General features: G+C 49.9%; 1 protein-coding gene across 1 annotated transcript in view; it reads left to right on the top strand.

Moving 5' to 3' along the window:
- Positions 1-8,035: 8,035 nt before the first annotated feature.
- Positions 8,036-25,489, top strand: part of LOC126548259 (monocarboxylate transporter 5-like) — a 65,877-nt gene continuing 48,423 nt past the window's right edge. The window contains exon 1 of the mRNA XM_050196418.2: positions 8,036-8,160. The gene's annotated coding sequence lies outside the window, so the exon portion shown is untranslated. The remainder of the gene's footprint in view (positions 8,161-25,489) is intronic.

Here is a 25,489-nt window from a genome sequence, read left to right as displayed (position 1 = left end):
AGCGCCAAAGCTGAGCTGAGGTTATTTAAGGTAATTTGAATATTAGCGTGGGAATCGTTTGCCGCCGTCTGTGGGAGGACTTGAGCTCTCGTCCGACGTTTCGTCTCTGACGCGCCCTTCGTACGGTCCACAGGGGCTCCTGAACCATATTTAGAACCGGTTCGGAATGGTCCTTCTCTTAAGTTCCGGTTCGGGCTCAGCTCCAAGGTGGCGAAAAAAAATAACGGGTCAGTTCGGTTCCGGTTCAGCTGAAAATAATGGTTCAGCGCCAGTTTTCGGTTCAGTCCAAGTTTGGTTCGACGCTCTGCCAAAAGCAGACATATCGCGCAGTTCTGTAAGCTGCATTCTAGCGTCTCATGCGGACAAATTTGATATATAAGTTTACAACTTGCGCGCAATTGTTGCAATGCTAACGAAAGTTTTGCAAAAGTCCAACTCAAGAATGAATAGTATAGTACATCAACTCCGCCTCCCCCTCAATAGGTGCAATAGATGTTTCAATAGGTGCAGTTTAGAGAGTAGTGATCTTTTTTTATTGCTGAGTGACTAAATTTAAAACATGGTACACGGGCCTTTTTTTAAACTTTTGAAATTGCAAGAACTATTAAAAATGATGGCACACACTGGAGATCCGCTTACAGTGGCTAGGAATTAACTTCTTTCAACAGAAGAAAAATCATTGCGCTTTACGTGCCAAAAGCACGATCTGATTACGAAGCGCTCCTAGTGGGGGCTCCGGAATAACTTAATTTCGAGCGCTCGGGTTTCTATAACGTGAACCCAGTTCCTTATTTGAAATGCAACAAACCTCATCCAAGTCGATGCAGTTCGAGGGGGGGGGGGAGGTTGCCGAGAAAAGAAAAAGGTTTCGCCGTTGCGATGCATTCACATAGCTCCCATGCTCAAGCCACTTCTTAAAGTGGGACACTTAGTTCAGTGTCGCTTTAAGTGCTATGACGGGGGGAGGGGGAGGGTAGGGGAGACACGGGAGGGGCACACGCGTATAGAAAGGTGGGAATTCGCAGCTGTCATTTATTTGCCGAGAAACCTTGTATAAGTAAAAACTTCATCCAGACGGCGAGGTCGTACAAATGGGTGCCCACCGTTGTCCATACCGAGTATCGGCTGGTACTGGTAGACGTGTGCGATTGATTCTATCCATCCTGAGCTTTTTAAAAAGCAGATGAGATCTTTTTTTTTTATCTTTCTATCTGCCCAGGCGCCTGCTAGCTAGCGCCGTCATAGGGCACTTCTTTAGAAGCTAGTGACGTCAAGTCCGTGACGTCATTCAAATGCCATCGTTCGAGGTTATTTTCTCAGCATGAGCCTGTACATAACTTGAAATATTAGAGATCTATATAATTGGGGCAGGTGGCATGGGTATCAGCGCACCATCAGCCCTGCTGTGAGAAGAAGATGCGTGCTCTTGGTATATTTAGCGATGTCACATGAGCGACGTTACGGGCCTGTTAGGCATGTATATTAAATAATTTAGAGGCCTTTCATTTTTTTTTTTTGGCCGTGGCGTATGACTGAGGTCGCGCGCTCAATGCGTTTAAGATTTCGCGCGGAGTTACGGGCGTCTCATTGGTCGTTAGAACAGCACAGGTTGCGAGCGCGCTACCATGTATACCCGAGTCACTGTAGCGCCGACATGTTTGCGTCTGCAAGCACACGTGCAGGAGCGAAAGACTTGAGCCACGTTCTCTCGCGACTGTCAGCGTCAGATCGTTCTCGGAGGGCTTTATTTTTGGGATCTTGGCCGCAGCACCCGAGGTGCGCTGCGCATACCACCAGTACACGGATACAGTTTTTCCCCCTCTCCAAGTGAGAAGGGTAGCCAACAGGAAGCGCCCTCGGTTAACCTCGCAACCTTTTCCTCTTCAGTTATACTTGTTGCTGGGTTGGTCGGTTCGTATATGTGTTACGGACCATAAGGAATTGCGGGCACTTAGCGCGAATCGACATGAAATGACTCTTTCCCTCGGAGATTCGTTTTGTTGAAAGAACGATGCGGAGGCTGTAATGCGCGTTTGTAGGTTTGATTTTATTGGTGTATGTTCAGTGGACCTGTGTGCACAGTAAACACCCGAGAGCAGCGCTCACCTTGTCCCTTTCTCCCCTTATCTTTATCTCCATTTGCCCTAAGGGGCTGTAGTCCTTAGGTTCCGTAATACGTTGCCTCTTCGTTTTCTCTGTCGCTCTCGACGCATCGCAGGATTGGACTCAAGTCTGCGATCCAATGAGTATGTATACAATGCTGTGTTAACGAGCATTCGTCACAGCACTGACAGTTATCACCTTTTGGCCCAAGGATCCTCGAATTTGGTTTATGCAAGTAGAGGCCCGTTTTCAACTCCGGGGCATCACTCCTCAGACAGCAAGGCCATCGCACGTCATCGCCGCGCTACCCTCCGACATCGCCGATGCCATAGGCAACTTGTAGCGGGTACGCCTTCGGCCACAGCATACGATGACCTGAAACACACGGTCCTGTAGCGCCTCCAGCTATCGCGACAGAGTATAGGCTCCAACAGCTCCTCTCCGAGGAACTCGGCGACCAACGACCGTCACCACTCCTGCACCGTTTGCGTCAGTTGCTGGGTGGCCACTGCGCGAACGAGAGCCAGCTTCCAATTTTGCGCGAGCTGTTCTTGTGGTGCCTTCCACAGTCCGCACCCATGGTGCTGGCCGGTTCCGACGAGACTAGTCTCCACCGGCTAGCTGCACTCGCTGACCGCATATGCGACAGCTGGTCTGCGGCACAGCTGCCTATCGTCGCTGCGAGAGTCTCAGAGCCAGGAGACCGACTGTAGCGCCTGGATAAAACAGTCGACCGCCTTACCAGAGCACTGGAGAAGCTGACGACCGGTGGTAACATTGGCGACCAACTTCGGCGCAGCCATTTGTCTTCACAGCCTCGCAGCGAACCTAGAGACTCACCGCGGCGGTTGTGCTGGTATCACCGTCGCTTTCGCGAGCAAGCAAGTCGCTGCACCCAGCGCTGTTCGTGGACGGGAAACGCACCCGTCAGTCACTAGCGGCGGCATGCGACATCGGCCCTCGCGCAAGCCGGCTATTCTCCGTAGCCGACCGCATCACCGCCATCCGCCTCCTTGTCGACACCGGAGCCGAGCTGTCTATCGTTCCCGCCATGGCTGCAGATCGCCAACGCGACAAGTCCACACCCACGCTCCACGCAGTGAACAACACTGCCATCGCGTCGTACGGGCTCCGGTCAATAACGCTAGGCATCGGACTCCGTCGCTTGTATAGATGGGCCATCGTGATCGCCGACGTCAGCTTTGCAACACTGGGAGCGGTCTTCCTCAGCAATTTCAACCTAGATGTGTGTCCGCGATTGACTCCTAAAGAATAATGTCAGCTCCCTCGATTGTACTTGGCCTGCAGTCCAACCTTACCGTTTCGACCCGTCTCAACGTATACAAGATCCTTGCTGAGTACCCGCAACTCACGAAGCCGCGAAACGATGCGTTGCCTGCGAAACACAAGGTGAGGCATCATGTAACCACTGGCCCACCTGTCGCCGCCCGGATACGGAGGCTCGCTGGACGGAGGTTGGAAGTCGCCCGCCATGATGTTCGAACACATGCTTCAGCTCGGCGTTATGCAATTGGTCTTCACCTCTCCATCTGGATTCAAAGCAGGACAGTGGTGACTGGCGCCCTTGTGGTGATTACCGAGCTTTGAATGTCATCACTACTCCAGATCAATATCCCCTTCCGCACATACATGACTTCGGCGCTCGTCTCGCAGGAACCAAAACATAAAGCAAAATCGATTTGATGAGCGCGTACCACCGAATTCCTGTCGAACCCAGCGACATTCCCAAGACAGCAATCACGACTCGATTTCGCCTATTTAAGTTCGTCCGTATGCTTTACGGTTTGAAGAATGCGGCGCAAGCTTTCCAAAGTTCATGGACGAAGTTACGCGCGGACTCCCGTTCACTTTCCTCTACCTTGACGTTATTCTCTCTGCAAATCGCACAGACGAAGAGCAATAAAAGCACATTCGCCTTCAATTTGAGCGACTGGATGAACACAGCCTAGTTCTAAAGCCCCAGGAATGTATTTTCCGAATTGAAGCCCTGGATGTGTCGGCCATCGCTTTTCACACCAATTGAATCAAGGATGCGGACAATGGAGGACTTCCCCTCTCCAACCTCCTTCCGAAAGTTGCCCAAGCTTCATACCATCCCGTGCTTAAGTTCTTCAGCCGCTTACCAACCTGCTGAGGTGCGACTCCAAAAAAAAAGAAAAAAAGCCGGCTACTTTCCACTGCTCCTTGGAGCACGAACATTCCTTTCAGGAATCCAAAACACGGTTGGCTACTGCAGTGTTGCTGATTCATCCGTTGCCCGACACGCCAACTCGCCTTATGATAGACGCGTCGACCACGGCAGCGGGTGCAGTACTGCAGTAGCACGATGGCACAGAATGTAGGCCGCTGGGCTTCTTCTCGAAGCGCCCCAAACTTACAGAAGCTCGCTACAGCACCTTCGGGAGGGAAATGTTGGCCATCTAGTGCGCTGTGAAGCATTTCCGTTTTTTTTTCTTGAAGGCTATTACATTCTGACCGACCACAAGCCGTTAAGCTTCGGTTTTCAAGAACGACAGTTCTTTGTATTTGAACCGTGAGCTTTGGCAACTTTCCTTTATCTCCAAATTTTCTACTGACATCCGCCATATCTCTGGGACCGAAAATCAGGCAGCTCACGCACTATCGCGGATCGGCACTTTGCCTGCTGGCTCTGTGGATTTGCAAGCTCTAGCCTCAGCCCAGCAAAACGACCCTGAGCTGCGCCTATTGCGGGAAAATGGCTCATCGCTCCACCTTGCGGGGAGCTGCCGTTTCCCTACACAACAACATCGGTCACCTGCCAGACATCGCAGGCAGCTTCTCGCCCGTTCGTGCCCCATCAGTTTCGGCGACCGATATTAGATTCACTGCACGGGCTATGCCATCCCGGCATCAGAGCGATACAGAGGCCTATCAGAGCCCGCTTCGTCTGGCCAGGGATCAACATAAATGTTCGAAGCTGGACAAGAAGATCCCAAGCATGTGAAGCCGTGAAAGTGACCCGGCACACCCGTTCAGCGGTGCAGCAGTTTCGACCACGTGCATTAGACTTGGTGGAGCCTCTTCCGCCTTATCAAGGTTTCAGGTACCTCCTCACATGTGCCGACCGGTACTCTATGTGGCCTGAGGCGACGCCTGTACAAGACATCACGGTCGAAACAGTGGCGGGAGAATTTGTTGCTACGAGGGTGTGGCGGTACGGTTATCCTTTGCGCATAACTTCTGACCGAGGCCGGCAATTACAAAGCTCGCTTTTTTCTGTCCAGACGAGACTGCTCGGCCCGCGCCTTCATAACACCACGGCCTACCACCCACAGAGAAACAGCATGGTCGAGCGCTTGCATCGATAACTGAAGGCGCCATTGACCGCCACGCTCGACCGACAGCACTGGGGGGAAAGGCTAGTACTACTTCGACTGCGAATAACAATCAAGGATGACCTCGGAGTCAGCGCAGCCGAGATGCTCTATGGATCAGCAATCTACGTTCCAGGCCAGTTTTTCGGCACCCGGCAAGGCTGCTCCGCCACTGGTCGCGTAGCACTTAGAGAGGCTACATTGCTGGCTCGACCAACTTCGACCTACACCCCGACGTATCGCCAGCGGGCAGCCTGTGTTTAGTTTACCGACAATGGACGCATGCCACGCACGTGCTTCTGCGGCGCGACTCTATCACACCGCCAATGGCTCTTTCCCATGAAGGCCGCTGTCGTGTGGTTTCGCATTCAGAAAAACCTTGACAATTGACGCTGGCGGCAAAGAAGAGACAGTGTCGTGCGACCGCGTTAAACCAGCCTATCTTGAACATTAGGTCTTCATTGCTTCCTCCATTCACTCCCAAGCCTCCGGAATTCTAGGGGGCGGGATTCTTGTAGCGACCGACCGTCCGTCACTTCGCTGTCCTCGTTCCTTGGAATTCAGTTTGTCGCGCTTGAGGGTCGTTGCCCCCTGCTCACCCGACAGGGGCGCCACCACAGCCACTCAGCAAACGTGTTTTTCCTTTTGAGTAAAATCAGTCGACTCTCCGTTCTCAACCTGTCAAAACGTGTATTACTTGCCTCCGCTAAACTGAGCTCCCAACAAATACCTATATCATTCAGTGTGGGCGTCCCCCCCAACCTGCAACCGCTTCCCTAATCCTATCCCAGGGCAGTGGGAAGCCGCACTGTCCAGCTCGAGCTTGAAAGACCAACTACGGCTGGTGGAGCGGGCGCTACGCACGGTGGCTGCAGCTCCTGGACTTCTGGACTGAGGTGTTAGCTCAGCGGCGGGCGAAGACCGCTTTCTCCACGCGATCCATTGCCTCTTGAAGGTGCAACAAATCTTAATGCCACTACCTAAACAAGAAAGGTCACTTTGGAGTCTCGTGTGACCCCCCCTTCTTTCAGGCACGATTGTGAACCAGATATACATACGGCCAAGGCCACTCTCTAGGTCTTGTTCACTGCCGCGCCGCCCTTGGCTCTCTTTTCGCTTGTCCTCCCGGAGTACCCGGGCTTTCTCGGCGTCTCCTCGGTGATACCCGTCTCCCAAGTCTCCTCACGGGCGAGATGGCGACGATATACGGCAACCGGTGTGCATCGCCGATGGCAGTGCGCGCAGGGCTACTTATAGGCTGGTCCCGTCAACGGTGATCAAGGGCGAGATTATACGTGAGCGCCTCGTCCCACAGCGGCTCCTCACGTATCTCTCATTATGCTATCTATACGTGATCTTTGTGGTGAAGGAGTTCTAGCTGACTTCGTAAGGTTCTGATATCTTTTCCGGAATAGGCTGATCGCTATCCGTGTAGTGCATCTTTATACTGGTCGGGAAGAGTGCCGGAGGCAGTGCCACACGAGATGCTTCGTTATGTATATGGAAAGAGAGTGTCCCAGCTAACGTTATAGCCATGCTCTTAAAAAATAAAATCCAGAATATACGAGGACGCAGTCAATGGCATTGTGTCAGCAGTGACATACCGCACCAGGAAGGTTTCTTTCGTAATTGAACGATCCATAATTATACGCGATTGATTAACGAACGAAAGAATGAACGAATTACTGAATTGCGGTCGCGAATTTTGATAGGGAACTAATACTTGTGCTTCAATTACATTCGATTCAGTTGTTTTCAGGGTGCTATGTCTCGCGTAATAATTCTTTTTCCCGCGTTATAAAGCAAACGCGCTAAATATGAAAATATCCTCACGATTACGGGTCCGCGCGCCGCGACACCAGCGGTCCCAGGCGTAACTCGGAAGAATTATTCTGCTCATTCATGGCCTCTGAGATCGTCCCCGCGCGCGCTCGGGGGTGATCTCGGAGGCCTATGGATCATTGCCCAGCTTCGCGGCCACGTGAAAATGGCGGGGAATCGGTATTGGCGTTGGTCGGTGCGGACAGCGAGTTGCCTTTCCCGCGTGAAGCGCGAAACCATTGCAGTGTGCAGGGGCATTGAGGAGGCAGCGAAGTGATGCAGTGCACGACTCTGCACGCCTGAATCAGGTGGAGCCACGTTCTGTCGCTTGCCAGTATTTTTTCTATATCGGAAAAAAGTCTTAAAAAAGAAAGAAAATGCGGCAGTCGGATATGTCCCTTCAGTACTCCTTTAAGTGCCAACTTTACACTCTCGCTACGTACTCTATTGAGCTATCACTATAGTATATCTATGCTCAATCACTGCTCGGTTTCTGCAAAAGTTCGCGTTTGTCGCGTCTTCGCGCTTGTCTATTGGCGATTGTTGGAAAGCCTTCCGCAGACTCCTGCTTCATGAGGGCGGACGAGCTTTCAACAGCTGTTGATGCCACGCGCAAATACCGCGTGAGAAGCAAGTGGCGATCGCGTGTACGTGTGACAAGTGTTTTCACCGCATGTGCTCTTAACAGCTGCACCTCCGAAATCCCGTGTGCAGACGTGCCATCGTGAGTCATATATAACCGTGCGGCCGCCGCGCTGAGCTGTAAACCAAGCAACAATCGTATTCGTTCGCGACAGCCGATTGCAAGATTTTTCGGAGCATGGCAAGCCGTGGAAAAGTTGCGTTTCGTCGAGTCTTCACCTCTCAGCTCGAGATTTCGGTGAGCAATGCTGGGGATTACCAGGTGCGCACATCTGAGCCAGTGAGTTGTCAAAGTCAACAACCGTATACGATGTCGCACGTATAGATGACATTCAAATTACAGTGAAATGCCTTTATAACGAAGTGCTCGAGACCTCCGAAATCCTTCTTTATATAGGTCACTTCGTTGTAAATGTCGTGTACCGTATACCGCTCACAATAGAGCGTGAGCAAGCGTGTTCAACAAAAGAAAACCTTCACATAACGTGATTCATGGAATGAGTCACTGCTTTCTTTTCGCGCATTCTATCTGGCAAAATGTGGTACTGCACCCCACCTCACTGTGCGGCGGTTAGCAGCACGCTCCGCGCCAAAACACAAGAGCCACGCAAAGTAAAATACCTGCAGATCGTCGAATGCCCCTATCGCCTTCCTTGCCGCCAAAATTCTTAGTTCGATTACGGTATCTTCTTCACTGTTTCCTTAGTTGGCGGCGTTCGCGTCATTTCCTCCGCCCTTGATGGCTTTGCAGATGTCGTCGAACGTCGTGTGCGATTGCATCATCACGCGCCGTTGTCAGCTGCGACGTATTCGTCAGTTGGCGTATACCATGCTGATGCGTGACAACGACAAGCAGCGTACGAGTTGAGCGATTCCTGTAGCAGCACAGCAGGAATACTTCAGACGTCAGCACGCTCACCAAGTGGGCCGCTCAGCGCTGCCGTTTAGTGCTAGCACCGAGCCCACTTTGGTGACGTCTGCGGAGGGCAGTGACGGCAACACTACGCGGTGCCGTCATGTTGTAAAGTTGTAAAGGTGTTGTCAAGCAACAAATCAGCATTTCGGAGACGCCCGAATTCCTTCGTTGTAACAGGAAAAGTCGTTGTGGTGGCCTTCGTCGCAGAAGCGTTGACAACACATATGAAACATAGGAATCCGGCAGGGGCTTCGTTGATTCTTCCTTGTATACAGGGCATTTCGCTGCATACAGGCATTCGTTGTAGAAGCGTTCAGACTGCGTTTAAAGTAACATTCATGCTCGGAACGAGCTTTGAAACTGACCCCGCTTTTGATATATGGGGCGTAAGAACTTCAGGGAGAGTAGACGGTTGTGCCTTTTGCGGTTTTAACATTGTTTTCTTCTTTTTTTAGCAAAGCGCTTTCTCAAGAATTGTAGCACGAACTTAACGGGAGCGCAAATGTATTTCCTATAGCCCAGTCTGGCAGCTGTTACGTCCCAACACCACAAAGGCGTTGACTGGCAGTTTGCGCCAAGGCAAGCAACCGCCCGTCCATCAGCGCCACTCCATACGTCAACGCAGCGTGGACACCGACTCTCGACGGGTCCCAAAAAAGACCACCACCCCGCCATTACCCGGTAGCCTGAGCTAAGGATGAAAGGGGGGCTCCCCATCTAATGCCACCTAACAACGAAGGCGACCTGGGAGTCAGTTTCAGTTCAGTTTCCGTTTATTACTCGTTCATAACAACTTGTTACAAGAAATTGTATACAGACAAGGCTCCCAAAGTTAGAGACTGCACCGGGACCCTTGGATTAGAAGTTTTATTAAAAATAAAGTGGAATACAGAGCAGAGAAACAAAGTATGAAATAAGCAAAATATAACCAAGAAACAAAATGATGACACACATAAAAGACAAAAGGAAGTCGCAGTTAATTACAGATTTGCCACGAGGCAAACCACCACCCATCCATCAGCACCTATCCAGAGGTCAACGCAGCGTGGACATCGATTCTCAACGGATCCCCAAAAAAGCGACCACCCCACCACTGCCTGGCAGCCTGGGCTAATTATGAAAGGGCCTCCCGATCCCATGCCACCTAACAACGAAGGCGACCTGGGAGTCGCAGTTAATTAGACATTTGCCACAAGGCAAACCACCACCCTTTCACGAGCGCATATCCAGAGGTCAAAGCAGCGTGGGTACCGACTCTAGGCGGGTCCACAAAAGGCCACCAACCACACCATTACCTGACAGCTTGAACCAAGAATGAAAGGTGGGGCTCCATCCAGTGCTACCATCCAATGGTGGCGACCCTGGTTTCTCAGGTTTCGATCCTGCCGCATATCCATACCATCGGACTTCGGAGGCGGAGTTACTATGTAGTGTTGCGAGCATGGGCGTGGCAATGCAGCGGAGTCGACGATTGTGATTTGCTGCTGGACAGCCTTCAGATTCCCCGGTCCACTTGCCTAAGGAAGACGACAGTATTAAAAGCGAGAACTTTTCGAGCGAGTGACAGAGGGTCCTGATGTGAACTCGGACGTTTAACTTGCTCCTGCGCGGAGGGAGCTTCCGCAACTGGAGCCGTGTAACTAAGCTAATAGGCCCTTTTTACTTCATTTTCTACAACCTGTCGTAGCAGTCGATAGGCTTGGTGGGTTCCTTGCCCTAACGCCACCCTACGCCGCAACAGAGCGCATATCTAGAAACTTGCGCCAGCCTTTGAATTTCTTCTATGTGAATTAGCCTTGCGAACTCACTAGCTTTGATTCCTAAATTCCAATATGCGTTTTAATTGTTTTAATTAACTGGTGAAATAATTAACAAGCTAAGTTCCTTTTTCTGTTTCTTTAGTTGCGGGACTATGGGTTTTGATGTTTAGTGCAAGTAATGTCCGCCTCTTATTGCCATCTAGCTCAAGAAGTACAATAATATAGTACAATTGAGTTATCTGACACAGATAGTCTTTAAAACTTGGAAAAAAAAGAGCATGTGGCGGATACACATCCAGTGGTCCGACCTTTGCGCATTCAGTACCCTTACAGTTTACGGAGGGACTACGCCCGGAGAAATTAAAACTAAACTTCTTTCTTTCTTTCTTTCTTTTTGATTTCGCGCTGACATATCAGCACCGGTACGCCAGTGTGACGTCACGCATTAAAAAAATAATTCCCAAGTTTTATGTGCCAGAACCACGACCCGATTATTAAGCACTCCGGAATCGAACTCCAGATTAATACGGACCACCTGGCGTTCTTTAACGTCCACCCAATGCACGGTACATGCGGCGGCCGGGATTGAAACCATAACCTCGAGTTCGGGCCACATGCCATAGTCAATCGGCTGCCGCGCGCGGCGGGTCTCACAGATTTGAAGCTTTTTTTTTTTATGCGATAGCTATTATCCGGACACTCCAGGAGCATTTCTGCCGTCGGCGTCGTCGTGAGGTTCCGCAGGAAGTCCAAGGGCGATAAAATCGTCGCCGTATGCTACATGTGCTAGTGGTAGCGTGCACGCGAAGGTCTGCCGGCGACCACGGCTCATGTCCCGCGCACGCAACGGAAGAAAGCGGTGAGGAGGCCCGCCGTCTTCTGTCTGCGCGCAAGGCTTTCGGGGGGAGGGGAGGGGGGAGAGGGGAGCGCATTCTACTTCGGGCGTCCGGGTTGCGCCCGGCCGGGCCACTGTATCTTGAAAACCATCTGCGATGGGTACAGAGTCCACGCTGCGCTGTGGTTTCGCGACGTAGTTCGCGTTGGTGCGAGTGGCAGCGGTCGCTCACTGCTGCTGCCGCGTTTCCTCACTGCAGCCTTCTGAGAGCCAGTCGCCGCGGTAGAAAAATAATGTTCCGGGGTTTTGCGTGTCAAAACCCCGATTTGATTTTAAGGCACGCCGTAGCAGGGGGACTCCGGAAATTTGGACGAGCACTTAAATCGAAGTACACGGTGTTCTCGCATTTCGCCCCCAGCGAAATGCGACCGCCGTGGTGAGGATTGGATCCCGCGACCTTGTGCTCAGCAGCCCAATACTATAGCTACTAAGCAACCACGGCTGGTTTCCGCGGTCATCGAGTGAAATGTGTTCATGTTTGCTTGTGTGCACGTGGCACTATGTTTGTTAATTTAGTTAGTATGCCTATGCTTACAAGTTTATGCGGCCGATAAAGCTACTAGCGTTACTTGTTATAGCTGCCTACTAATTTGCTATTGCAATCGATGGTTCGAATTCCGAGCGAAAACGCATTTCGATGGGGGCGAAATGCGAAAACACCCGTGTATTTAGATTTAGGTGCACGTTAAAGAACCCCAGGTGGTCGAAATTTCCGGAGTCCTCCACTACGGCGTGCCTCATAATCAGAAAGTGGTTTTGGCACGTAAAACCCCATAATTTTTTTTTTCCGAGCGAAACTACGACTTTTTTATCATGTTTTTTCCCGTCATATTTTGGTTCGTTGGAGCGCAGTAAAGAAAAAGCGTTCGAAACATGCTAAATTCAAATTTTGTCTTCTTTATAACACAACCTACTTCAACCTTCCCGATAAAACATGAGCTATACGCCCAAGCAAATGCCGCTAAAGTCCGTAACGTCAATTCAGGGCCGGTGCGGAAGATACAATGCGGCATCGTCAGCAGTTTGCCGTTGTTGCATCTTTTTCTGGCTTATCGATTTCCCCCTGGCGGTATAGAGTGGCGTTTGTTTATTTTTTTGACATTGTGGAAGGTTGATTTACTAATGCAGTACAACTTAATGACGCTCAGCTTTATTTGTTTCTCCCTCCCACTCGACTTGTGCTGCCTGCTGCTGTCTCGCCAAGTACACAACACTGGGCTTAGGGTAATGGATGTGCGCCGCTGTGACACAATGGGCATATTTGAGCTCATAAAAGTGTGCCGTGCCTCTCTGTTCACATGACCTCGAGTCAACACTGTTCCTTCGACAAGCATAATGTATCCGCTTCGTCCTCGCGACAGGCGTAACACGTAGCCTTCGTCGTCCTGTATCGCTATAAGAGCTGCAGGAGACAAGGCCGCGTGCGCATGCCATCCACTACCAATGCTGTGCACCTCAAACAAGTTTCGCGTTGATCACTTGAATTCCAACGCGGCGTTTAGATGAACAGATATTTTTTTCCCCGCTTTGTCTTTAGCGTTCCTTTAATAGGTACTGCGCGTGCTCGCTGTTAAAAGATCTACAAAAGTTGTCGCTTGCTCGTTCTCCTTGGGACACTTTCGAAACGCAATTACAAGGAAGCACTTGCTCGCGATCGTTCACTCGAGTTGGCGGCGACGGAAGCCGACGCTAACGGTTCCGCCGTCCTTGGCGAGCACCCAGGCGAAGCGGCAGCGATTGCCGCGGGTGGCGCCCATTTGTGCCGAACAATAGACCGCGCTGCTGCGTCTGAGCTTCACTGCGCCTCCCGAAGAAAAGAGAGAAAGAGAGAAAGAAAAAAGAAAGACAGTCGCCACTAACTCATTAGCCTTTGCTCGTCACGGTCGCCGGCGACGTGCGCTCATGTGTACCGAAGGGTCTCGGGCGGGAAGGTTGGCTGGAGTCCGTGAATCTTCTTTTTTTTTGTGTGTGTTCTTTCGCAAGACACAAGATCCTCCGGGGCGTAGTCGTGATTTAAGTGCCAGTCATTCCTTGCCGTGAGTGTAGAGGGGTGGCACTTTAAGTGCAATTCGTCACTTCTCTTGGCGTTCCGCGCTGTAATAATGTGGTAGCATTCTTTGCTTACAGGCTTCTCCGCCACTTTGTGAGTATCCCCCCGTCCATTCCCCACAGTATTTCTCGGATGAAGGAAGTCTCCTTTGGAGACTTCGGGCTGGGGAGGCCCTTACATCAGCGATCAGTTGTATTACTTGAGGTTATAACAAGACAATGTCCGGTGTCCAAAGTGCTTCGTTCCTGCGTATGCTGGCGGATGCCCGCTATCTACTTTGGACGTGCCCTGGGACAAAGACAATCGGTGAAATCGTACTTCTGTGTGGAAAGCCGGGAAGGAACCAACCTGAAAACTACGAACGATATATTTCATAAGTTCCCCTGTCGCAGTATCTGCACGAAACGGTCCCCCACGGTTATAGGGATTTCATTCCGACACTATGCTGCCTGGCGCAACCAAGGCGAAATAAAAAAAGGAAAGAGAAAGTATCTCTCCATGTCGGTATATCACGTGCCCCGTCGTTATATCTTTTAAGGCACGACAGGAAATGGCGTCATGACGGTGATCGCATGACGACAATACGACGGTGTGATGATGACGACAATAGCGACGACGAGATGACGTGACGACTACTATAAATAAAGACACGATGGCGGAGTGCCGACGATGACGACGTGGTGATGGCGTGATAACTATATTGTGAGCACAACACATGCCTGACTTTCATCTTCATTATATCTACATACATCTAAATAAAGCGGTTACACACACACATGCACACACGCACACGCACACACACACATATATATTCGACCGGACCATGAGACCACTTCGATCCGAGCGCGTCCACCACCCTGCGTAAGCAGTCATGGTCTCGGTGCCGTTCTACTGCAATGTGACGACACCTTCCGCGAACGAGTAATTGCTTACGCCAGTTGTGTTCCAACCGCTGCAGAGAATAATTACGCCATAACCGTGCAGGAGTGCCAAGAGCAGTGCAAAATTTTCACCCATATCTTCACGGTCGCCATTTTACATTCGTTGCGAAACAACGCACTGTCCTGGCTTTCATCGCTAAATTACTTATCGGGTCGCCTTGGTCGCTGGGTACTTCGCTTACAGGAGTACGATTTCGATGTCACCTACAGGTCTGCCAAGAAGCATCAGGACGCGGATGCTCTATCTCGCTACCCTCTGCCGAACCGTGGTAACTCACCATCGCCTCTTCGTACTAGCATGCATCCTGAGTCCTCTTCATCGAGTTTACCCATTCCAACTCTTGGTTGGCTAGGACCCGACAGGCCTTCCGTCCTTGTGTCCCACCAACGTGTCGACCTATACGGCAGAAGTATTCTCGAAAGCATGCAAGGTTCATCGTCACTTGCCAACGCTCAACTTCGTCAACAACTTAATCAATTCAAGCTGCACGGTGGGGCTTTACATCGCTACATTTATCACGTCTATGGCAGCAAATGGGTCCCAATCATACAACGTTCTTTGCAATGCGAGGTACTGGAAGTCTTTCACGATCATTCGACGGCCGGTCATCTAGGCTACCACAATACTTACGACACAATGCGAAGTCGCTGCTTCTGGCCTGGCCTCTCTTCGGTCAATGTGAAGTACGTCGCATCCTACTTTCTTTGTCAAAGTCGCAAAAGACCGGCAACAGCTTTTTATGGCTTTTTGCAACATCTCTCGCGTTTAAGAAAGGAAATGCGGACAAGACAGATGACGATTATTGTTGTGTGGCAAAGCAGCGTAATTTTGCTTGAGTGTACACTCTTAAAAAAACATGTACACTCTTTGAGGCGTATCCTGTCCCGCAACACTAATCGTAATTTGTCTTGGCCGCACTTCCTTTCTTTAACGCTGCGAGTCCGGCACTTCCAAGTCACGAACGGCATGCGCGCATGTGTGACACAGCATTCTCGACAGCAAAGTAGCGAGCTTAGCATTTTCAAGAAAGGAAACGCAAGCAAGGCAGATGACGATTATCGGAAGTGGGAAAAATATACACCCCAAAGGGTGCAGCTGTTTTTATAGAAACAGTCGCACGTTGAAGCTGCGTCGATTGCGCGACTGTTCGAGCAACCAAAAGCACTGTCAAACTCTGACGGACTACTTGGCGCGGTAACACATGTGCAGAAGCTCCGCCCCCGTATATATAGCTTTGCCTCCATAGCACCAGGAAGTTGTCCGCGAGTGTACGTACAAACGGGCGGTGCCTTATAAGAACCGCAGTGCCGACATATTTCTGCGTGCCGTGCTGCACAAAGAGAGTAAATCGGGGCGCCGAAGGAAAGAAAAAGGTAAGCAGTAGTGTTATTTTCCCTCGCTGTTGACGTTTTCAGTGCTGCTGCTACTGCTCACGGATAACGTCGTGTTTACGTTCACCTTTTAATGCGATAGCAATCATACGGACACTCCAGGCGCATTTCTGCCGTCGCCGTCGTCGTGAGGTTCCGTGTGGGTGAAAGCGTGTGAGGGTAAGCCGGCGTACGCGGTTCAATCTTTCATGCGCGAGCGCGGAACGCGGTCCGGATGCGTGCCCTCTCCTGTGGCGCGCGAAACAGGGGGTTGAGGCGAGGAAGAAGGGGCGCTCTTGCCCGCCGCTTCGTGCAGAGTGGAGACAACCGCGGCGTCTTCTACGGCGTTGGTCACGCGAATCGCGGACGCTGTAGGCACGTGTTGCCGGCAGTCGTGTGTCTTGAAAGCGATCTGCGACGTGGCTAGAGTGCGCGCCCGCGCGGCCGTCATCTTCAAAGCGACCTGCGGTGTTTGCAGAGTGCGCGTTGTGCAGGTAGTTTCGTATGCACCGTGCCTTAGACGTTTCGTACGCCTTGAAGCGACAGATGCACGGAGGTCAATTGGCTCGCGCCTGCTGCCGTGATTCCTAACTCCAGCGTTTTCACAGTTTCCGCTGTCATCAAGTGATGTGTGTTCATGTTTACCTGTGCGCGCGTGACACCGTACTGGTCAATTTAGTTAAAACACGTTGACAGGCAAGTTGGTTTGAGTCCACGATAGAATGTGTAAGCGCGACCGAACAAGGACGTAGAAAAAAGCAGACACTCACGGACCGCGCTGTCTCCGTGTGTCTGTTTCTTTCTGCGTCCTCACTGAGTCACGCTTACACATTCTATCATTGTTAATTTAGTTAGTAAGCGAATGTTTAAAAGTTTTTACGGCCGATAAGACTACTATCCTTACTTCGTACAGCTATCTACTAATTTGCTATCGCAATCGGTGCTTCGCCTTTCCGGCGGAACTGCGAGTTTTTTTTTTTTTTTTAGGACATAAGATGATGGCATCTGCGCTCGTGATCACACATGTCGCTCCATGCCGAAGCGAGATGGTCTTCGTTACGTTTTCGTTAGAATCAGCTCCGCATACAAGGCGCCTTCATGTATACGATATTGAAAGGCGTATTGCGGCTGCTCGCGCATGGCCTGTGTTGCTTTTGAAATGTTTATTTCGCTCTGCAATCAAATGGGAACAGAATGCGGAAAGAATAAGGCTCGCTGTTTGTTTTGTGTCGTCAGTAATGTGCCGACGAGGCGCTGCCGGCGCTGCTGCTCGCGCACTTTCAGTCGCGATTTCGCTATATGCGGATCCGGTCAATTTTCGATCACGATCGGAAACTTTTGCCTGCACCCCGATGAGTGAGCTCATCAACCAACGCTATCCGGAATTTCGGACCATGTAGCACCGATCATTCTCGATAGTGATTGTAAATGCCCGCGAGATTTTGTTGTTTCTGAGCATTCCTGCCATTAAATCTTTGTCTTGACGGTACACACTTAAGGAAGGAATCAAGATGCTACTTGTTCTATATAAAATCAATATTCATAGACGGCTTCTGAACACGGCGTTCATCACGCTGGTCTCTTTATGAGCACAGCTTAGCAATCGGCATAGTGCCCCTACGCGGCGCGCCGGAAACAAATCGGAAATCCGCGTAACACTGAGCAACGCACCGCGGCCGAACGCGTGCAGAATTATCGCGCTATCTTTATCACAAACTTATTTTCATACGATCATAACCCCGTGGAAAGTGGGAAAGATTCTGTGGCCACCCTACTGCACTCGAACTTTCTGAAACAGGCGTTGCTCTGACAGCTTCTCGCTGGTGCCGTCGTCTCTTTATATATATATATATATATATATATATATATAAATTCATGAGGTACGTGGCTGCATGCGTGCGCATCGCCATCGGGCTCTCATCATCTCGTAGATGGGCGTCTATTCTATTAAGGGCGTGACCGTTTCCCTCTACTGCGTGGTATCGGCCGAAATTAATTACGCATTAATTAGCTGCGTAATATTTGCGTAATATCTGCGTTATATTTCGATAAACAACTATCTTCCTCTTATTATCTGTCTAAAAAGCAGCAGCGTCAACTTTTTCTCGTTTCTGGAAACGCTTATTATCTCCTAGGAAATGTTCCACGGGACCAGTCGCGTGGCGCTTTTGTTTGGAAAGTTATTTAAATCTAAATTGCGTAATTAGTAACCTAATTACTACGTCTAATCCTGTCGATTTTCAAATGTGAGCCTCTGTGGCAAATGTAATCCAGAGGAAATCATTTCATTGTCTCAGCATGCTTATGTTAAGAGATTTCGAACGATGTATTTCGTCATAAACGAAATGAATGAATGAATACGGGTCATCCGCTTGTGGAACGACCTTTCCGATATGCTGGTAGCTGAAGCTAAAAAAAAAAAAAAAATTCGTCTTGACACCATTCATTTTTTACGTCAGAAAACTCGTTGTTTGCTTTGCTTCTTGTCTGCATTTGTGTTTCTTTTGCTCTGAGAATTTCCGATGATGTGAAAATTTGCTTCTTCAGTAAAGAGGAAAACAAATGCTTCATTCTATCATTATTAACGGGGTGTTCAAATGATTTGTGTAATCGTGTGCTCCTTATGCTATTTGAAATTGTGAAGCTCCCCTTACCCAATGCCCAATCTTTCGGACGATAGGAGAGAGGACAATCGCCAGGCGAGATTTGCCAGCGGATGCGGCTGGCAAAATCGCAACCAACTTTCGCCCTTCAGCTACTTAACTAACGCCACGGCGAATGCTGCACAGTCGAGCACAACCGGCTTTGACTTGCCTACTCGCAGGGCCACTCGCCACGCACGTGTCTCAACCGGGGAATCCTGCACACGCGAGCGCTGTTTTACACAAGACGTGCGTGTGGGCTCGCCAGTCTCAGCGGCCTCTTCCCTCTCCCTCAAATCGTCCCTCTCTTCCATCTCCCTCCACTTCGCGCAGCTACGCGTGTGTGGCGTACCTGCGCACACGTTTGACAGCTGCTTTCCGCTGTCTGCGCGCATTTACCCGCAAAAAAAAAGAAGAAAAAAAAAAGAGGATTCTGTGACCCGCTTGAACTTTCCATATATATATGTCTCTCTCTCTCTCGCTTCTTTCTCTCTCCATTTCCAACCCGTCGCTGACTCGCTGCCAAAGCCAGCGCGGCTGCAACGGCTCTCTGCGATTCTCTCTCCGCAAGTCCTCTCCCTCCTCTCTCTTTCTCAACGCTCGCTCGTTCGTGGAGCGCCTGATTCGGTTTTCTTTCTGGCGTTAATGATATTCGCCTGCTGCTGCCCGTGGCGACGACAGAGAGCGGTTGCGATAGGTTCGCGTTGCCGCGACGACCGGAGGCCTGCGCCCGGCGGGCTGCACGCATGTTGTGCCTTCGACGGCGAGGCAGCCGGGTGCAGTGCTGTGCCGAACCGCGGAGAGCGGCTTCTGATGAGAGTGTGCTCCCTCTAGACCGCGAACGTGGCGACGACGATGCCTCCACGACTCGTCGTCGGCTGAAGGTTGCGTGGAGGGAAAAGGGTGCCGCGTGCGTCTCTCGGCGGCCGGTCCCGTCCGTGGGGGGGAGCCTTCGGCGATGGGCGCTTCTGCCCGCGCGTCACGTTGACACGGAATATGAACTGCGGCGGAGCGGGCGGTCATCGGCCTGACGTCGTGTAGAAGACCCTCTCTCGAGAATCAGCTAGGTAAGGTTTCTTTTTCTATTGTCCCTGTGTATGCTTTCGCATATGCCGGAACACTAGGTTTTTTTTAGCCTTTCTCACGCTACCTGAGGAGCACGGACGTATAGGGAGCTGCGTCGGAGGCACGCCAAGACAATGCGCGTGGTGATGCGTGAATTACATTCACCTTGAAACACTTCCGGCCGGACCTTTGCTGACAGTTTTAATACGTGCGAAGTGTGTACGAGTCGGAGAGCAGACGGCTGCGTCTTTGATCTCGGTGCCAGTGTGACGTCATGTAATGGGTTCACTTCCTTTACTGTTTTTTTTTTTCACAAAGTTTTACATCGGGCACGTTTTTCAAGAGGCCGGATAAGTGTTTGCTTTCTAACTATGCTAGCTATTGAATGGTTCTGTATCTGACGTCCCTGTAGAGAGTTCTCGCATGGAATCTACAAACGTTAAACTTGGATTAAAAAATAAACTCGCTGAATAATTGGAGAGTATTAATCCGTTCTCAAGCTGTAGGTTTCTCACAATTCTGAATGTGCAAAAAATGTGCTCAGAGTAAACATTCAATAGACAGAATTATTTCGCGGCTGAAGGAGATCAAGAAGATGACGTTCCCTTTTATATTTATTTTTAATTCATTGGATTGCACAATTTACGGAAGACACGCATGTTGTACCGCAATCCATTGTTTCTTCTAAAGGATAATTTTGCCTAATTACTGCTCGCTTAACGGGCGTGCGCGGCCAGTTTCAACCGGACCAGTACCCATCTCTTGATTAGTTATTTGTCGTGGTTTCTCTTGTAGGTGCAAATAAGCTATTTTATTTTGATTTCTCGTGTGTATTTTTGCTATATTGTTTTACACGTCGTGCTTTCCGAGTTCTAGATCCATTAGCGTGCGATGCATTGGCTATTACTCGTTTAACGCTCCTATATGATGATGTGGTGTTACACTCCCTGTAATAATTACCATGTATGAAAAAAGTTGCAGTTTCGCCCGAAACACCTATTGCGATACCAAATTAGTAGAAAGCTATATATAGCTTTATATAAAGTAAGGATAGTAGTTTTATCTGCCGTAAGAACTTATGAACATTCGCTTGTTAACCAATCTACCAATGATAGAATATGTAAGCGTGAATCGGGGAGCACGTAGAAAGAAACAGACACACGGAGACAGCACTGTCTTTGTGTGTCTGCTTCTTTCTACGTCCTTGTTCAGTCGCGCTTACACATTCTATCATGGATTCAAATCAACCAGCCCGTCAACGTGTTTAATTTAACTAAATTAACCAGCACGGTGTCACGCGCGCACAGGTAAACACGACCACACATTACTCGATGACAGCGGAAACTGTCTGTGAAAACGCTGGCGTTCGGAATCGCGGCAGCAGCCGCGAGCCAATTGACCTCCCTGCATCTGTCACTTCAAGGCTTGCGAAACGTCGAAAGCACAGCGCGTACGAAGCTGCCGGAACTACGCGTACTCTGCAAACATCTCGGATCGCTTTGAAGATGAGGCCCGCGTGGGCGCGCATGTTAGCCATGTCGCGGACCGCTTTGAATGAATGAATGAATGAATGAATGAATGAATGAATGAACTTTATTCCCCATTTAAGAAAGGGGAGCAGCCGGGGGGGAGAGAGGGAAGTCTAAGTACTCCAGTCCCAGCAGGCGTCCATCACCACATTATGTGGCTAGAAGTCCGTCTACCAGTCGTGGTAGGCCTCCGCTAAGACCGCTTTCAAGACACACGACTGCCGGCAACGCGTCCCTACCGCCTCGGCCAAAGGCGTATACTACGGCGTCCGCGATTCGCGTGGCCAACGCCGCAGTAGACGCCCCGGTTGTCTCCACTCTGTACGGAGCGGTGGGCGAGGAGGGCATCTTCGGCACCGTAGCAGCCGTCGAAGAACGCCCCCCCCCCCCTTCTCCCTCGCCTGACCCGCGTGCCTCGGGCGCGACAGGAGAGGGCGCGCTTCCGTCCCGCCTTCTTAGTTCGCACGCGCAAGCCGCGTTCGCCGGCTCACCCTCGCATGCTTTCAATCAGCATACATCAATACAGCATACGGCGCGCGGTAACGATGTTATCACCCTTGGACGTTTGCGGAACCTCACGGCAACGGCGACGGCAGGGATGCGCCTGGAGTGATGCGCGTATCGCAATAAAAATTAATTAATGGGCCGTGGACAGGAGCTCTTCAAACGCGGGTGCTTGCGTATCTCTCATAAAACAGTCTTTTTTACGGGGAGGGTGGAAGCTATTACTGTGGAGCAGTATTGGGGTGTATCAAGATATTTAATTTTACTTTGACCATGTCATTAAATACTTTAATCGAAAATATACAGCGCGATTTCACGTGTTCAAGTGGATTACCTGAAGAGACGCATCTTGCTCTCACGACAAACCGCAACCGGACGGGTGGCTAGTTAAAAAAAAAAGTAGGGTTACTCAACAAATTTTTTTGAATTACTGGCTTTAGAGGTCCATACTTTGCAACTGCGGAAATGAAACCGAGCGGTTGCGAAGCCACGTCTGCTTAGCAAACGTCGTATGGTCCGTCTAGCACTGCGTTGCAGATATCCGTCCCCAGAATATGCTAAGAAGATGTATTGGCACTCCAGTTGGGATAGTTCCAAACTGCTAGAGGGACGCTCCTGGGAAAAGAGTTCATCGGAATACCACTGCATTCCGCCGCACGGTTTTTAGGAAGGAGACTTCGAAAATGGTGTTATTCTTTGGATTTTTGTTAAGACATTGGGGAGGAGGGGCATCTCTGCGGCTCGGCTTAAATTTCACAATTGCACCGTGTGCCCTAATATGAACAATTAAACAGCGAGTTGTAGCGAGTATTTTCAATTAAATAACTAGTCACAGACATCCGACTACTCCACCATCACGCAATCAACAAGGGACACAACATCATCTACCATGCAGTGGATACCGGGTCACTGCGGAATTTCAGGAAATGACAGTGCGGATGACGCTGCCCGGCCGGCTCTTGATGGTGCCCAGATTATACCCATACCGCTGTCAAGAACAGATGCAGCTACAAGTCTTCGCTCCCTCGCCCGCGAGCTTACACAGAATCTGTGGAACACCAGTGAATTCACGAACGCACGTCTCCACAGATTGGATCCACGTCTGCAACTCCGCCTACCACCAGGGTTGCCACGAGCGGAAGCAATACTTCTGTGCCGCCTGTGGCTCGGCGTGGCATTCACGAACTCCTACTCATTCCGCATTGGAATGGCCGACAGCCCTACTTGTGACACCTGCGGCTGCGATGAGACGATTGAGCACCTCCTTTGTGACTGTCCCCGTTAGAAAGTGCCAAGAAAAGTGCTCGTGACCGCTCTCGAAAAACTGGACAATCGCCCCTTTACAGAGGAAAAAGCTCTAGGACATTGATCCAGACGGGCTTCGGCACTCAAGGCCTTAAGGGCTTTGCTTAAGTTTTTAAGGACATGCGAATTGTGCGACCGCCTTTGAATGTTGTAGCGCGTAGTTTCGCGTTACTGTTCGAATTTTCTGGTTTCCATTTTTTCCCCCTTCTTCTTTCTCCTTTTATTCCCTTTACCCCTTTCCCCAGCACAGGGTAGCCAGCCGGTACTTACACTGGCTGACCTCCCTGTCTTTCCTCTCGTTTGTCTCCTCCTCCTTCAATTAAATACTTGGACATTGCGATTTTACATGCAGGTAAATAAATACTCCCGGTGTCAGAAATCCACCCGAAAAGGGAGAACAGCGCTGCCACAGGCGATGTTTTGAAAGAGAGCTGTTGAATTAAAGAAGGAAAAAAAAAGCTGAAGATGGTACAGCAGTGCATGCAATTACTTTTTTGTCCAGTCAGGATGATATTATAGAGTGTATTTGTTTATTGTTATCATTTCTCAAAAACAGCTATATTGTACACCGTTGATCTCGCTCTAGTAAATGTTCCCAGCTTTGTCTGGCGTTGGTGACATTTTATAAAACTTTTGGGCCGTCCCTTCTAGAAGTGGCATCGAATATTATGTGTTTGTTTCATCCTTTTTTCCCTTGCTATGTGCAGCGCTTTGTCTAACATTCGTAATCTCCTTTGTCGGAGTATACTCCATCCTTCGTTTACTATTCGTGAACTTAACACGTGACGTAACCCCCCCCCCTTACCTTCAACCGCACCCCCCTCATTTCAACAGGATTATGGCCGGCACCACCCTAACATATTACATGCTCTGGTGTCGAAGTCTGTTCGTGTCACCATAGAAGCGAGCGGGCTGCAGATGTTCAAAATAATGTCTCGACGGTCAGGCAAAATGTTCGCTCTCTGGAAGAATTCCTGCCGCACAAGTAAATTTCAGTTCAGCACGCTGTTTATGACGTTCGGAATGTTCAAACCAATAAAGCGGCGGTTATTTGCCAGTCATGCGATATCTCGCGTGGATAAATTTTCATGTAGCCCCGACCCCAAGGGCTTCGCTTGCGTCCATAATTCTCTGTCGTAACGGGATGCGCGGCTCGTAAGTCGTTGCCCCCGCTTATCGGCGCAGCTCCGAAATATGGCATTGTCATAAACCTTGCCACAGGTTTCTTTATTATTACTTTTTTTACAACTTTCACTTGGCTTTCGGCGTAGCCTACAAAAGGCATTTTAAAAAGATTTAAATGAAAAGAAAGCTTCTTGAATAATTTTTTGAACGAAATATTTTTTTTATTTTGGGTATTTTGAACGAAACATTCCTTTTTTGTTATTTTCAAGCAAGCCGTGGGTGCTATTCTGAACACCGTCCGACTCCGCCATGTTGGTTTGAACTAATGAGATAAGACGCGGCAGCCCTGTTAGCCAATCAGAGAAGGCGCGCCCGCCCTTTGAGCCAATCAGAGACGGCAAGATGGCGGATTCGACAATTCGGCGGAATTTGACAGTGAAAAGATAGCGTCCCGAGTATCTTAATTATTTCGACTTCTTTTTGGATGACTATATTCGCTCGCCCCCTCCACCCACTCTCTCCTTCCCCCTCTGTCAAAAGGGGGGGGGGGAGATGGCAGAATATTCCATTTGCCTCCAATTTTGAAAGCGGGCACTTTCGGCTCCACGCTGGAAGTGCAACAAAACTGCAGCTGAAGCTAAATTTTCTTTCTTAATAGAGTGGTCACGTGAGTAATGCTCTTCTTTAGTGCGTATCCCCTACTTGGGCAGCGAGGATTGTCTTTTGTGCCTCCACGGGACTCGCTGGATTCGTCATACACGGTCCGAGTTGCGGAGAAGGCCTGGCTGTGGGCAGTTCCCGCCCTAACAAATGTAAGCTTGCGCTACTTGCAATGTGCCTGCTTTTTTGGGGGGGACCGCTATATCCGTATTTGAAAACAGTCAGCTTGCTATACTTAACCTGCTTGCGAGGGGGACGTCCGGATGAAGCGTTATAATCAGCCTCGCCGAACGACTGGTGCGCCTCACGGCATGAGATCGTTGGATTATCAAATGCTGGAACTATTGGATCTCAGTCCAGATGTAGGCTACATAGCGTTGCAGTCTCGGTATCTTGTCACCATCAAACTTCTAATCGAGCCTCCTATACGTATAACTGTCGAATTTCATTGTGCAAACACACGACTTATCGCATATATGTCCGCGAAAATGGCTTTGGTGGAACGTGCAGAGCCATTTCGATACCGATAGAGCACAGACGTGAATTATTTCTAAAGACATGTGTCGCTTCTGACTTTGTCGATTTCATTTCCAGGCTCTTTCTAAATAGGAGCGAGACTACTACTTGTTTCCCGGCAGGGTCGCGAACAGGAGATATTTCCCATTTTGAAGAAATGAGGACCGCTTTTTGACGACGTGCATCCAAAATTAGAACTGTGTAGGTTGCTTATGTACTATGAAAACAGTTCCTGAATACTCGCTTTCTCCCAAATTTTATGCGTTATACACGACATTTATTTGCTTT

The sequence above is a fragment of the Dermacentor andersoni genome, chromosome 3 (assembly GCF_023375885.2).
Source record: "Dermacentor andersoni chromosome 3, qqDerAnde1_hic_scaffold, whole genome shotgun sequence".
In the NCBI taxonomy this organism is placed as follows: domain Eukaryota; kingdom Metazoa; phylum Arthropoda; class Arachnida; order Ixodida; family Ixodidae; genus Dermacentor; species Dermacentor andersoni.
The sequence above is the reverse complement of the archived record's forward strand: the minus strand, read 5'-3'. Positions and strand labels throughout refer to the sequence as shown.